General features: G+C 33.7%; 1 protein-coding gene across 1 annotated transcript in view; it reads left to right on the top strand.

Annotated features, from left to right (window-relative positions):
• Window positions 1-17031, top strand: part of THSD7B (thrombospondin type 1 domain containing 7B) — a 932487-nt gene that overhangs the window by 200217 nt on the left and 715239 nt on the right. The window lies entirely within an intron of this gene.

Here is a 17031-nt window from a genome sequence, read left to right as displayed (position 1 = left end):
GGGTCAAGCGTGGACTTTAAGCAGAACAGTTAGCATCACAGACCTCTGTTTTAAGTTCAACCCCTTGAAAAACCTGAATGTTTGCTTGTATTTCTATCTCAAGACTTTTGTAGATCGATTGGGGAGGGCCACTTAGTGAGTGTTCTATGTACTTATTAAGAGTTTGCTGGTGATGCAATGATCCAGGACAATTCTGAGGGACTTATGAGAAAGAACGCTATCCACATCCAGAGAAAGAACTGTGGGAACAAAAACTCAGAAGAAAAAACATTTCCTTGATCACATAGTTTGATGGGGATATGATTGAGGACATATACTCAAAAAGATCACTCTATTACAAATATTAAAAATGTGGAAATAGGTCTTGATCAGTGATACATGTAAAACCCAGTTGAATTGCTCATTGGCTATGGAAAGGGGAAGGGAAAAGGGAGGGAAAGAATACAATGTAACCATGGAAAAATATTCTAAAATAAATAAATAAATAACTTTTAAAATAAAAAAAGAGTTTGCTTATGGGCATTGATAAAGGATTTTATTTTGTTTGGGATTCTGTCTCCTTTGGACTTAAATGTAATTATTCTACATCTGGTACATTATTTATTTTTGTGAGGATGGAGGGACTATGGAATTGGAGGATTATAAAGCCATTTGGAGAAAGGGAAGAATGTGCCATATTTTTTTTGGTCATTGTATTCCCTAAAAGCTTTCAACCTTCTTCTCCTCTTTTCTAGTCAAAATTAGGTCCAGAATCCTAGTGCCCCTTCTCTTCTTATAACTTGTTCTCTCTCTCTCTCTCTTTTTTTCACTCTCCCCATATATAGTGGAAGAGAGCACAATCTGGATTAACTGATTCTCAGTTAATATTTCTTTCAAGTGTAGAGGCCTGGTAGAATTATGCATTGGAGTAAAATATAGTGTTAAATAGAGGTCTCTGTAAACTTATCAGATGATAGGATATTGCAAGCTAGCCATGTTCTATTAGGCTTTAATTGTTCTTAGTTATTTTTCTGAGGACATAATTTTATGTGTAGGATCTTTAATTCTAGGTAATACGCCATATAGAAGATTCTCTTATAGTAATTTTCAAACCTTTGAATCAGCAAACTATATTCAATGCCTAAGGAGAAGATAAATGACAAGCACTTATTGCGTGAGAGACTACTATATTCATGTTATTGGATCAGGTGCTAGGAATGCAGGAATGAATAAAACATGGATTCCATTTTTAGAGAGCTCACAGTTAAATGAAGGAAAAGATAGGTGTATATATATTTATATCTATAGAGATATATAATTCCAATTCTAGGGAAGACAAAATGAGTCATGATATAATAGGAGAGTACTGAACTTTTCAAGAGTTGGAGGACTTGGATTCAAGTCTTGGATATTCTTATATTTTCTTCTTTTATCCTTAGTTTCCTCATTTGGAAGATGGAGTTCAATTAGTTTGTCTTTAATACCATCTATTTATAATCCTATGATCCAATAGAGGAAAGAACCTATAATTTTATTATATGGAACTCCTGTGTAAGAAAATTCTCTCAACCAAGGCAGGCCAGCAGGCAACTTCTTTGCAATTTACAATCTTAAGGAATAGAGATTGCTGGTGGAACAGTAGTCAAAGCACTGGGTAAAGAATCAGGAAAACCTGAGTTTCAATTCATGCTCAAATACTTAACTGTGTGATATTGAATTAGTCACTTGACCTCTGCCTCAGTTTCCATAATAGTAAAAATGGGGATAATAATAGCTTTTATCTCATAGGGTTGTCATGAGGGTCAAATGAGATACTTATAAAAGTTCTGAGTACAGTTCCTGGCACATAGTAGACACTGTAAATGCTTATCCCCTTCCCTTTTTTCACTCCCTTATTCCCCTGGTACTCTTAGAAATGAAGTGACTTTGTCTTAAAACTCTTATCTTCTACTGGAGTAACAACTTTAAGACAGAAGGTCAAGGGTTAGGCAATAGAGTTTAAGTGACTTTCTCAAGGTTACACAGCTAGGAAGTGTCTGAGGTTTGATGTGAGCCAAGGACTCCCCACTCTAAGCCCAGTAGTTAATGAACTGTGTCACATAGCTGCTCCATGAAGAGAAGTGACGTAACCAGGTTGTACAGTTGGTATATCTCTGAGATGATACTTAGGTCCAAATCTTCCTTGCCCTGAGGGCAACCTTCTGCTCAATACTACCATTTTGCCTCTGTGATATTACAAAATTTTAATCAACAAATATTTATTAAGCACTAACTAGAACTGGTAGATAACTTAAGGATACTTTTGTTCCATATCTTCTTAATAGATTAGTGGGCAAATGATTTCCTGAAGATCAAAAAGTAGGTATTCATAGACCAAAATCTCATATCACATAGCAAGAGAAGCTCTAAGTGTAAACATGACTTACATATGAAGGTGACATCATAAATACATTAAAGGAAGAAAAAAATTTAGATCTGTGGATGGAGAACAATAATTCATAGCTAAAGACTATAGAGAGAATCACAAAAATAAAAAGCACAATTTTATCGCATAAAATTTAATTATTTTAAAGAAACAAAACCAGTGAAGGTAAAATAATAGGAAAACAGGAAACTGAAAAAAAATTTGCATTGTTTTGATAAAAACTTATTTTTTAAGATAAATGACAAACTGATTTAAATCTATAAGAAAAAGATGCATTTCCCAAATGATAGATGGCCAAATTTTATGAAGAGATAGTTTTCTTTTTTTTAAAAAAAAAACCCTTACCTTCCATCTTGGAGTCAATACTGTGTATTGACTTATAGGTGAAAGAGTGGTAAGGGTAGGCAATGGGGGTCAAGTGACTTGCCCAGGGTCACACAGCTGAGAAGTGTCTGAGGCCAGATTTGAACCTAGGACCTCCCATCTCTAGGCCTGGCTCTCAATCCACTGAGCTACCCAGCTGCCCCCTAAGAGATAGTTTTCTAAGGAAGAAATCTAAACTATCAATAAATATATTTTAAAATGTTCCAAATCATTCTTTTTTCTTTTTTTTGTTGATTAAGAAAATTTTTCTATGGTTACATCATTCATGTTCTTTCCCTCCCCTCTTCCAGCCCCCCTCCTATAGCCAATGTGCAATTCCACTGGGTTATACATGTGTCTTTGATCAAGACCTATTTCCATATTACTGATACTTGCACTAGGGTAATTGTTTAGTCTACATCCCCAGTCATATCCCCATTGACCCACGTGAACAAACACTTGTTTTTCTTCTGTTTTTCTGCTCACACAGTTCTTTTTTCTGAATGTGGATAGCGTTCTTTCTCATAGGTCCTTCAGAAATGTCTTGAATCATTGCATTGCTGCTAGTAGAGAAGCCCATTACATTAGATTGTGCCACAGCATATCTGTCTCTGTGTATTAGGTTTTCCTGAATCTGCTCCTTTCACTCTGCATCAATTTCTGGAAGTAGCTCCAGTTCACATGGAATTCCTCCAGTTCATTATTCCTTTTAGCACAATAATATTCCATCACCAAGGGATACCAGAATTTGTTTAGCCATTACCCAATCGAAGAGCATCCCCTCATTTTCCATTTTTTTTGCCACCAAAAAGAGTGAGGCTATAAGTCAAATCAATATTTTTCATTGGGAAAATGCAAATTATAGCAACTCTGGATTCCATCTCATATCATTCAGGTTTACAAAAATGACCAAAGAAAGGAAAATGGCAGATGTAGGAAAAGCACATGAATACACTGTTAGTGGACCTGTGACTTGGGCCAGCCATTCAGGGAAGCAATTTAAAATTATTCCCCAAAAGTGATTTAACTGTGCATAACTTTTGATCAGGTACTACCACTGTTAGCAATTCTTTTCATGTATGAGCAAAGAATTAGTAAGTTAAGGAATGTCTATCAAGTGCAAATGATTGAAGAAATTATAACTTGATATAAAAGAATATTAATGTGCCATAAGAAATTATTAAAGAAATAGCTACAGAAAAACTTAGGAAAACTTGTGGGTACTGATATAAAATGAAATGAGAAAAACTAGGAGAACAATTTACATAATTACAACAACATAGGTCAAATAGTTTTGAAACTCATCAGAACTCTGAGCAACACAATGAGAAATCATGATTCCAGAGCCCTGATGATGAAGCACATTATGCACCTACTGACAGAGAAGTGGTAGACTAAGAATACAAAAGGAGACATACATTATTGGGCTTGGCCAATGGAGGTATTAGTTTTACTTCATGTATTTGTTAAACTGATTTTCCTTTATTTTTCTTTTTCAGTGACAGGGTGGTCAGAAAAGGAGAGAAAATCAACTTTTATTCATTAAAAAAGCAATTTAGCAGAAAAAATTGAATTTCCCGGGGTTACCTTTGGTAATAGACTTTAAAAAAAATCTTGTTCTTTCTATAAGGGGAATTTTTAGAATTCATTTATAATTCAGGCTGAAAATCCTTGAAAGAATTCCTTGTACTTTAAATAGTTGAGTTAATATTCGAATGGAAACACTTGATCATAGAATGCCACTTCATATTCTACACCTTAATGACAAGAGGTACTAGATATAGTCACATAACTATTGCATCCTTGCATAAGTTTCTTGACAGCACTAATAATTTAGTAGTTTTATCCATTACTTCAGCAATGATATATTGATTGCCAGCCATTGGCAAAGTCCTGCACTATATTAATTTCTACCTATTTAATAGTAAGCATTTTTGTCTTGTAATGTTCCCTCAGAATATAGCTTTCAATACTTAAAATATACTCTTACATACCTCACCCTACTTCTTGGCAGAGGTGAGGGAGAAGTCCATGGCTGTAGTACACTGTATATTACATTGGAGTTTTTTTCCTTCTTCCTTTTTTTTAGGTTTTCTAGAATTCTTATATGGGATGGTATTCTGGGAAGGGGGAACAACAGGGATAGGGGGAATCAAAGTGAAATAAAATGAAAAGATTTCAATAAAATGTCTTCAAAATGTTCTTTTGTTAACACCTTGCCCTTTCTAAGTTTTTCCATGTATGTTATAAGGGGGAAAGTTTGTTACAATGAAAAAACCAGAATTATCTGCCAAGACACAGATTCTAATCCCATCTCTACTACCAACTAACTGTGTGCCATTGGATGATAATATGAATTCCCTCATTTTCCATAAGTAAAATGAGGAGTTATACTTTAGGCTCTTCAATGTCCCTTTCAGTTATAAAATTCAGTGATTCTTTTAGTAGGCTATGTTATGAATCACTTATACTGATGTTAAAGGACAGCTTTTTTTGCCTTAAAACCTCCCGAAGCAAATGGAAATTGGATTGGCAGCATAATTTAGACATTTGAATTTTTAAAAGTCTAATTTAAACTAGAAAACTCAATGATTAATGTGTTTTAGCCCATCAGGATGGTGGTTGTATTCACTATTAAATGTAATATAAGGAAATTCCTCATTTGATTTGCCATAAAGGCACTTCTGTTGGATTTCCTAGCCACTGGCAACTAATAATTTGTAATTAAAAATGATAAGAAACAGTGTTTCGCTTTTAAGTCAAAAACATGTCTTAAAGGATAAACAAGTACTCATTGCAAGTTATAATGTGTCAAATCAAAATATGATCATACTGATAGATGCTAGAAGTTTGCCAACTATGTTTATGTTAGAGGGTAAGTACACATTTTAGTTCATGTGCACACTGTGATTCTGAGAAATAATGACAACTGCTGTTTAATGTGATTTTTTTCAGTATAAAAACAATAGAAATATGCTTTATCATTTTAAAATTAATTATGAAATTTAGTGATCTCTTTCTGCAAAATGAATTAATATAAATTTTTAGCAAAAGCATTCTTTTGACCACAAACATATTTTTAAGTTAGTTTTAGTTTTTAATTTTTTTATTATCCTTTGAGTTTATTTATTAAAAAGGAAAGAGCTTTTTGAAAATGGAACACAGTTTCAATAACTTATTTTTCTCAATTTCTAAGTAAAATTTTCAGTCATCTTAAGCCATGTATTTAATAATTTATTACCTGAGATTTTTAAAAATATCAAATAACTACCTTATAATTCACTGTAAAACATTAGGCAATTGAAATAATTATCAACTTTAGCAAAGTTGCAGGAGACAAAAGAAATCCACATTAGTCTTCAGCATATATATATATATATATATATATATATTATCAACAAAGTCCAACTGCAAAAGACAGAAAGAAAAATTTCATTTAAAATAATCTACACAGTTTAAAATACCTGAGAGTCTACCTGACAAATCTCGATAAGCTCAGGAACTATATGAACACAATTATAAAACACTTTTCACACAAATAAAGTCAAATTGAAATAATGAGGAAAATGTCATTTGCTAATAGTTAGACTGAGCCAATATAATAAAATTGACAATTCTACTTAATTTAATTTACTTATACATTGTCATGCTAATCAAACTCTAAAAAAAATTATTTTATAGAGATAGAAAAATAATAACAAAATTCATCTGGAAGAACAAAAGGTCAAAAGTATCAAGGAAATTAATGGAAAAAAATGGGAAGAAAAATGGCCTAGTTGTGCCAGTTCTCTAACTCTCTGTATGAGTTCTCAAAGTGGTAATGAACAAAACAATCTGGTATTGGCTAAGAAATAGAATGGTTAATTAATGGAATAGGCTAGGTATACAATATACAGTATGAAATGACCATATTAACCTAATATTTGATAAACCCAAAGATCCCAGCTTTGGGGACATGAATTCACTTTATAAGAAAAAATAATGTGAAAACTACAAAACAATATGGCAGAAACCAGTTATAAGCCAACATCTCACACCATATATCAAGAAAAGGTAAAATAGGCTAGACGTAAAGGTGTGATACCATAAACATATACTTAATTGATAAGTGTTCAGAGGATATTAACAGATAATTTTCAATTGAAGAAATCAAAGCTATATGTTGTCACATTAAAAAAATGCTCCAAATCACTATTGATTAGTGATGCAAATTGAATTCAAATTAAAACAGTATTGAAGTACCACCTCACATCTATTAGACTGACTAATCTGACACATAAAGAAAATGATTATTGTTGTTGAGAATGTGATAAAAGTGGTACACTACTGGTAGAGTTGTAAACTGATATGACTTTAGAGCAATTCGCAACTATACCCAAAGGGCTATAAAACTATTCATATCCTTTGATTCAGCAATTCCACAACTATGTCTGGAAATTGTGTATATATCCACTAATTGGGGAATAGCTGAACAAGTTGTGGTATATGATTTTAATGGAATATTATAAGAAATGAGGAGTAGGATGCTTTCATAAACATCTTGGGAAACCTACATCAACTAATGAAAGTTGTAAAAAAAATGAAAATGAAAATTTTTAAAGGAGTTATGTGAATAGAGACATTCTGGTGTAATTTTGGCAGCATTATAATTATCCAATCATCCTGGTAAATAATTTAAAAATATGTTCCACCACATTATTAAATTGTTTAAACCCTATGACCCAGAAAAACTGCTTTGAGGCAAACAAATCAAATAAAAAAGGAAAAGACTTGTATGTATAGACATATTTTCAATAGCTTAATTAAAGGAATGGATTCAGAGGAAACTAGGAAGACTTTTATCAGCTGATGAAAATGAAGTGACTGCACCAGGAGAGCTATTTATCTGCTGTCCAACTTTGAAGGACTCAAGCCTTTTGGTAATGCTATGACTAGTCATTACTCAGAAGATAGATGAAAATGCCTTTCCCTTCTTGGGAAGGAATGATATACTATAGGTATAGAAATAATCATACTTTTTCAGATATGACCATTAGGTCACTGATTTCCTTCATTTCATCATAATTTTGTTACAAGAGATTTAGATGGGTTGAATGATGATAGAGAGTTAGTGATGGTGATTTAAAAAATAGATGAAATGAAATAAACATTTAAAAAACAAGCAGAATAGGACAGCTAGGTAACTCAGTGGTTTGAGAACCAGGCCTAGAGATGGAGGGTTCCTAGGTTAAAATCTTCCCTCAATCACTTCTTAGCTGTGTGACCCTGGGCAAGTCAATTAACCCTCATGGCCTAAACTTTACTACTCTTCCGCCTATATATGCAATATATAGTATTGATTAGAAGATGGAAGGTAAGAGTTTAAAACAGAGCAGATGAGAGCAGAAGGGTTCAGAAGGGGACACTGTCAAGAAGGGACATTTAAATTTACTTTTTATTTTTAAAATGCAAGCTGCATTTAATTGAGCCACAGTTTCAATTATAATTTATATTTCATGGAATTCTTTATGTATGCACATGTTTGTTGGTGGTGTAAAAATATGTGAAAAAATTATCAAAGAAATCTCTAAGTATCCTTTCTTTCTTCTTCTATGTCAATATATTCTTAAACCACATTTTCTGAAATCAACCAATACATCAATCAAAATGGCAATTTTTATATTAATTGAATACCAAATAGCCCTTTGTGCCTTTATTCCTTACAATACTAAACTCCCACAGTGTCCCCTCATTAAAAATTAAAACAGGGGGCAGCTGGGTGACTCAGTGGATTGAGAGCCAGACCGAGAGATGGGAGGTCCTGGGTTCAAATTTGACTTGAGACACTTCCAAGTTATGTCACCCTGGGCAAGTCACTTAACCCCTATTGCCTAGTCCTTACCACTCTTTTGCCTTAGAACCAATATCCAGTATTGATTCTAAGAGGGAAGGTAATGATTTTAAAAAATAAATAAAAATTAAAATAAATAAAAATTAAAACAAAATAAAAGAATTTTACCATCTCAAAGATGGTTTTTAATAAAGATATAAAAGAAGCATTATGAGGGCTGCAGGATTTTGTGACTTTGGGTCCTCTTTTGTTGAGCTGTAGAACTTAGAAATTGTATTTTGCAGTGACCTCAGCTTTGGGTGCTGGATAAAGCATGTGAAGGATATCTAGGGAATGCTTTTTAAATGTTATGGCTTAGGATGGATGATGCATTTGACTTTCATCTTAGTTAATCTTGTTAAGGAATAACTTAATTAAGGGGATAACATTTGCCAGCAATTTTCTCTTGCTTGAAGAATATTACATTAGTCCTTTATATGTTAGCACCTCTTGTACCATCAGAAAGAAAAAAAAAAAGAATCCTAGAATTTTAGAGTTGAAAATACCCTTAGAGAATAATTCCCTCTCAGCTTATGAGTTTTCCTCCAGAACCTAAAATGTAGAATGTAAATTTAAACTGCTTTGGCCTGAGAGTTTTAAGATTTTATATGTCAATTTCATGCTATGATTTTAAACTGTCAAATGCTTGTGTGTTCAGGTGGAAGACATGTTTTTATATATTGCTGTCATGTTACCAAAAACTATGAAACCAATTTCTAGAGGCTGACATTATATGAGCTATTTTTCAAGGAAATCATTCAAGAAATGATTTTGATTTCTAAGCATTTTGGAATCAGAATGAAATATTTTGCTCTCTTAAAGTTAGTTTAATTAAATTTTATTTTTTACTACATGGTGTTTATTTTTCTATTGAATGAATATAAAATAAAATACATACATTTCCTGCATGTATCCTCTGAGAATCCCTCCTTAGTATAGTCTTAATTCATGTCATAGTATATGAAAAATATTTTGAGCTCTTAAGAAGGTACAGTATAATTTCAAGCTGGTATTATGTATGTATACACATATGCATAGATACATACTCATGTACATATATATATATAGAGAGAGAGATATAGATTTTTTTTCCTGTGCTACTGCCTAGAAATGAAATCTGTGATTGTTTCTTTTGAGTTTTTGAACTTAGAAAAGAAAAAACAAGATTATTCAAACTTCTAGTCAAATTTCACACCAATATATATGATCTTTAAAATAACAAATCCCCTTTCAGCTCTATGATTTTTATTTTCTTTTCTGTTTCTAAAGTTCATAGCCAAATATACATCTGAATAAATAATAAAATGTATTTTCTATCTTTGCCTGAGAAATTCAAATTGTTACAGATCAATTGCTGAAAGGTCTTGTCTTCATTTCATGTATCTTGTTTGCAGTTTGGTTTTCATTTGTTCCAGGCATCTACAATTCACTTCATTTGCTTGTTTTTTGCCCTCATTTTTTATTAGTCTCCAAAGTTTAGTTTAACAGTTGAAGCAAATATTTTCACTGGACTTTCCTCTCATAAATACATTAGTTAAATTTTCATACACAGGCAATGGTCCCAAACTCTTGCTGGTAAAATAAGACAGTCACCACTCCTTAGCTTTTATATTAACTGTGTTAGAATGGAGAAAACGAATATTAAGCGATGGCTAGGAAGTTTGATTTACCTATCATCTCTATTCTACTTTTCCATTTTGAAGCCCTTCTTTTCTTAGTGTTTTATATCAAAATTTATTATTCTTTTCTTTCCTTAAATTAGTAGATATTTAGCAAAAATATCAGACCAGCAATGGGAGGAGAGGAAGGTGGAATCAAGAGGAAGAAATAGACTTGTCAAGTCAAAAGTGATAGTAATTAAAAATAATGAAAACTATTACCTCAATTCAGTTCCTGTTTGCCAAATTCAAAACAAGAGGCCATTTAAGCAGAATGGACATAGGGCCAGCCTTGGAGTCTAATATGAAACTTAGAGTTAAAGAGGTGATAAAAAAAATTCAGAAAGAACTCTAATCCAGGTGAAGGTGGAGATAGTGGTAGTGGTAACGATGAAGGTTAAGGGAACTTCATTATTTGGTAGTAGCAAATGTGTAGCTTTAGTAACATCAGTTCTCAAATGAGACAAAACAGTGGGCCACAAGTAGTGAGATTGACCATCATGAGAAGGTTCATTTTGTCACCATAAAAGGCAACAAACATGGTATAATGAATAAATAGCAAATGTTAGAGCCAGGAAGGCCTAGATTTAAGTCCACCCTGACTTGCTATAGAAACATGGGAAAATCAATTAATTTCTCTAAGAAATTTTCAATAAAACAGTCAACAATTATTTATTAAACATTTAACAGCTGCCAAGCACTGTGCTAGTCTCTGGAAGCTGAAATAAAAATTATCAAAGTCCTTGCTCTTAAGGAATTTAAATTATGCTTCAGAGACATAACATTCTTACATAAAATAATCGATGTGTATATTATACACACATATATGAAATTATTAGAAAGTGACAGAAGTCATTCAAGACTAGGGTGAATCTGAATAGACTTTTCTAAGGAAGTAATTTTTTTCTAAACCCTTACCTTCCACCTTAGAATCAATACTATGTTTTGGTTTCAAGGCAGAAGAATGGTACGGGCTAGGCAATGGGAGTTAAGCGACTTGCCCAGTGTCACACAGGTAGAAAATGTCTGAGGCCAGATTTGAACCTAGGACCTTCCATCTCTAGGCCTGATTTTCAATCCATTGAGCCAACCAATTGCCCCCTAAGGAAGTAATTTTTGAGTTAAAATTTGAAAGGAAATAAGGTCCCTAAGAGAAGAAGTAAGAAGGAAGAACATTCTTGCAATAAGGAATAGATTTCAAAGGTACTATTGTGTTGAGACATAGAGTGGCAAGTATGGAGAAGAGTAAATAAGCCACTTGGTTTGTAGAAGAGATGTGAATGGTGAGCCAGAAACAAATGAAAATATAATTGGGAAAATTCTAATAAGTAAAGAAAAATATACAACATGGATAATAGTCATCTGTGATTTTCTAAGTCAATAAATATGCTTAGATCAAGGATCATTTGCATTTGGGTTTGATACTACTAGGTACTGTGTGATACCATTAGAATAGATCATAGAATTATATGATACACCTAGAAAGATAGGATGGATCTGAATTCTGTAGGACTTTAAATTCCAAATAGAAGAATTTAGATTTTTGTCATAGATGTAATAGGCAATCACCCGAGAAAGTGTGATATGATGAGACCTTTGCTTAAGAAATCTGATTCTGCAGCTGTGTGAAAGATGCTTGGGAGATAAGGAAAGATTAGCTGCATGGAGACCAATTGGAATGATGGAGGGAAGAGTAATAATGGAAGAAGTTTTCGACAGGTTAGTATTGTAAGACACAAAATCTGAGTGGACATGGACAAAGGGGCAAGTGAGAGAAAACTGTTAAGCATGGTTCTGAATCTGGGTGAGTGGAGGAATGCTGGTACACTCAACAAAAAATAGGAAAATGATTGGTTTAGGTAAGAGATGGTTTGTCAGTATATATTGAGGTGAGGAAGAGGGTTTCAATCGAGTAGTTTGCTCCACGAATGAAATGACAAGTGTACATGCTCCCCCACCCACAAAAGGAATAGTCTTCTGTTTGATTATGCACTAAAACTTTTTCAGACATTGTAACAGCAATCCAAGAAACTGCTACTTTCTATGTATGGTTAATTTATGCTCTAGCTTCTATCATATCATGAGCAGGCATTGACTAGAGCAAATATACTGTGATACGTATGTGGATTTATTGGAAGTAATTTCCATCATTAAAAGCAGAACTCATTCTAAACACAGTGTGACTATTCTCATCAAGACATTTTAAGCTACCTAAGCCCTAAGAAGGGTGTGATGTCACTTGCAGTAATCTTTCCCCCCAAGTGACAGCATTTGATCGACAATATAGCCTAACAAAGTTAGCTTTGGCAGGAACATCAGGTTTGAGAGGTGGGAGCACTACTGGGTAGATGGAATATTATGATTGACTTGACTGAAGGTTAAGGTCAGAATAGTTCCTTGTGACTATTTTCTTACCAGGTGGGTAGGGCTGGGAGAGGCACATTTATAGTGTAGGTCTGCTTTCACTGCTAACATGCCAAATAGTCGAAAATCTAATCATTAGCTTCTCTAGTCATACACACACATGTATTACGCAAATACACACCTGTGATTAAATAAATATTACAATAGATTTGTGATTATACCTGGGGTGCATTTCTTTAGCTCTGCTATAAAAATCAGTATTCCATGGAAGTTGTGAATGGTCTCTGTAGTCATTACAGTGCTGGTATAGAGGCAAAGGTTACATGGTTTAAACTGATAAGTTTCCATCGTGACCAGACTACATGTTCAAGTATTTGTGGAGAAACCTAATTTTAACCCTTTCATACATCTAAAGATTTTCAATGCAAGAAGAAAATTTGCAGTCTGGATTTGCTACCAGATATGGCAAAAGTCTTTCTATGTAGGGATTCCAGTGGTGGTTATGAGTTTTAAAAAAAAAGTCTCTGGATTTTTGTATTCTTAATCCAGACAGTAGGGAATTTTGTCAAATGTTATTTCAGTGTAACCCCTTCCCCCACCAGATATACAGACACACATACACACACACACACACACACAGAGAGAGAGAGAGAGAGAGAGAGAGAGAGAGAGAGAGAGAGAGAGAGAGAGAGAGAGAGAGGATCATGTATAGCATACGTTCATTGTTTTATTTTGGTCCAAAGAATCTGGATACACATCCCGACTCTAGTCCTTACTACCTTGAGAAATGAATATGACAATTTTTCTGTGTCAGGCTCCTCATCCCTATGATGGAATTCAACTTTCTTGAGCTTTATTTGTCCAGTCTTTTCTAATGCATACCCTCTTCTTATTTTGGGTTTTATGGCACTGCCCTCTGGTGGTTCTCTACATACCTGCCTAGTTCAGTTGTTCTGTTGTGACCTACTCTTCATGATTCCATTTGAAGTTTTCTTGGCAAAGATGCTGGATTACTTTGCCATTTTCTTTCTAATTGCTTCTTCTTAAGTCCCCTTTGCTGAATCATCATATTTATTTTATCTTCTTCTCACAGTGAGTGTAGCCCCTAGGCTCTGTCTTAGATGACCCTTCTCTTTTCTTTCTATATTCTCACACTTGATATCTTCACTAGTTCCCATGGGGTTATAATCTCTATGGAGATGACTTACTAGTTTATGTGTTTGGCCCTCATCTCCTAGTCCTGAATGATCATCTGCCTGCTACAGATTTTGAGCTGGATGTCTTATAACTCATCATTTCTTAAGTAGCACTCATTATATCCCCCCACCAATGTTCCTTATCCCCCATTCCCCCACCAAAAAAAAGCCCTTTTCCAAATTTTCCTGTTTCTGTTGAGAGTCTTTATAGCCCCATAGATTACCAAAATAATTTTCCTAATACATAGATCTTACCATGTCATGCTCCTACTTAATAAACTCATGTCTCCCTATTATCTCTAGAAGCAAATATAAACTCTTAAATTTTTTTTGGCATTTTTAATTTAGGTTTATTGTACTTAAGTTTGATGTTAATTCCATGCTGTGTTTCAGTAAGAACAATACAGATTCCATATCTGTGACTCCAAGTCAGATATCCAGTAGTTATCAATTAGCTTCAAGTAATACATGCTGAAAAAAAGAGGTTAAGCAAATGAAGGAGCAAAAGGATAATGGGAAAAATGAAGGAGAAAAACCAACTAACTAAACTCAAATGCAAGCTTTTCAATACCACCTTCAGTGCTAACTTGCTGTAAAAGAAGGTCAAAGTCAGCAAGAATGAGCAACCATGGGTTGAGCTGCTACCAGCACTGTTTCAGCAGTTTGGAAACAGTTTTTACAGCAAAATGTTTCAATGCTACCTGTAACTTTAAGCTAAATACCCAATTAATTTTAAACATTGACATAAAATTTGGTTTAGACAATGATGAAAAAGGAAAAATGCCACCACATCCACCCAACATTGCAATCAACCTTTTCCCTAGACTCTTGTTTCTCCCAGAAGTCTAATGGCATTCCAATGAGATATCCATTTCTAATGGATGTCTTGCATTATCTAGCACACAGACAATACAGTAATGTTTTAAAAGCCTTTATGCAGTCCTGCTAGTTTCTAAAAGAACCTAAAAAGTGGGACTAAAAAAATCCAAAGAAATTCATTCTTGCCTTTAAGAACTTTGAAAACTATTTTTTAAAAAATCAGAGTAGGAACCTAAATTTTGAGACCAATTGTGGAAGTCAGGTGTGGTGGGGGAACAGTGCAGTGGTCAGAGATGAATTCTTGTGGCTTTGATGTCTCTCTCACTGGGCTTCTTTTGCATCCCATAGTGCTTTTTTATTTTGTTCTTCACTAATACCCTGAATATCTGAAGTCCATAGTGTCAGACTATTGTGTAACAACTTCATGATAAGTATCAAGCCCTTATAGTTTTCTTCACTATGTTATTCAATTTTGCAGCATCAACATCAAAAGCTGCTTTTGCCAACCTGTAGGCACAGTCAGGGGAATTAAGAACTTCATAGCAGAATAAGGAAATGTTGAGAGCAAGATCTAAGTTCGGGATGTATTGGTAGAAGTTCTGGCATTGCAGTGTCACTAGTAGCTTTATAAGACACCAGGCTATTCTCTGTTGCTTCCTTTTGTCAGTTCCTGTGACAAATTCAGTCAGATACCTATAGTAGGCCCCTTTCATTTTATAATAGATCAAAAACCTTGTACTCACCTTTATTTGCTAGTGGAATGGGGTATTTGTCCACTATGTCCAAAATGTCATGACATTAATTTTAGCTCAATCTCAACTATTTGCTCATATTTCTGAATCATTTTTAGTTTGTATTCTCTCTTGTTTTCTTCTTTCTGTTTGATGCTGCTGATGGTCCACGAGAATGTTCTTTTGGCACCAGTTACATTTTTTGTAGCCAACTAACAGGTTTCTTTCTCCTTCTATAAACTTCATATACATATACTTTCTTCATTGATTCCACAATTTTGTCAGATTGCTTGATTTACTCAGTCAATTTTGCCTGGTACATGAGATTCTCCCAATAATCCAAGAGGCAGTGACTCCAGCAGAGGATAGTGACTGACTTTCATCAGCTTCTCACTGGGTGTCTGGATGGCAAATATTTTCAGACCTTTATAAGTTTGTTTCAATTTGCCTTTCCATCATTATTATATCTCATTTTCTTATCATTCCTCTCCAGTTCCTCAACTGTCCTTACTGGTCTCATACAGATATTCCATGTCCATCTCCATTTCTTTATACTGGCTTTATCCCAGGTCTTGAATGCATTGCCTACACTTCAAGATTCTGGATGTTTTGCATGGATAGAACTCTTGGCCTGTAGTCAAGAACTGAATTCAAATATTGTCTTAGGCACCTAATAGTTATGTGACTATGAGCAAATTATTTAACATCTGCTTGCCTCAGTTTCCTCAACTGGAAAATGAAAATAATAATTGTACCTGCCTCCTAGAATTGTTGTGAGGGTCAAATGTGATACTATTTACAATGGTGTTTTATAAATGCCATTACATATAGTTATTATTATTTTACTTTTGTACTTGGATGGGGTATTCTGTTATCATGTTATCAGAAGTTTGAATTACAGAGTAATATCATGCAAGAGTCCTTAGATCTACAAACATGATTTCATGAGGTCATAGATTTAGAGATGAAAAGAACCTTAAAAGTCATAGTTCAGTGCTTCTCATCTACAAACCATATAGTCACTCAGGATAAACGGATCACTCAACTGGCAAAGCTGAGATGAGATTCAAACCTAGGTCGTGATATTAGAAAGTCAATGTTTTTTACAATGTAATTCAATTTTATTTTTTGGAGGAAATTTTTTCCTCAAATAGGTCATTATTTTAAAATATAGTAATTTTGTATATTTATTTTTATATCCCTATGTCTTTTGCTTTTCAAAGATATCTCATTTGAGTGGTGCAGGTTTTATTTGGAAGTGGCCTATATTTCAACTAAAAGTACATAATTATTCAAGTTTTAGAAAATAATATTTATCTGTATGTATCAGTTCTATTTTTTGAAAAATATCTTTCCTTTATAATCATATTTCACAAAATCCATGACCCTGCATCAACTGTGGAATGAATAAGTAAATTATGGGACATGAATATAATAGAATATTATAGAACTCTAAGAAATCATGAATATGAAGAAATTAGAGAAGCTGGGGAAGATTTATTTGAACTTATGTAAAGTAAGTAGAATCAGGAAAACAATCTACACAATGACTTACGGAATGGAAATAGAAAGAAAAAAAGTGAAATCAAACATTATATAGACATAATGACCAAGGTTGCCCTTGAAG

This window comes from Gracilinanus agilis, chromosome 3, assembly GCF_016433145.1.
Source record: "Gracilinanus agilis isolate LMUSP501 chromosome 3, AgileGrace, whole genome shotgun sequence".
NCBI classification, from domain to species: domain Eukaryota; kingdom Metazoa; phylum Chordata; class Mammalia; order Didelphimorphia; family Didelphidae; genus Gracilinanus; species Gracilinanus agilis.
The sequence above is the reverse complement of the archived record's forward strand: the minus strand, read 5'-3'. Positions and strand labels throughout refer to the sequence as shown.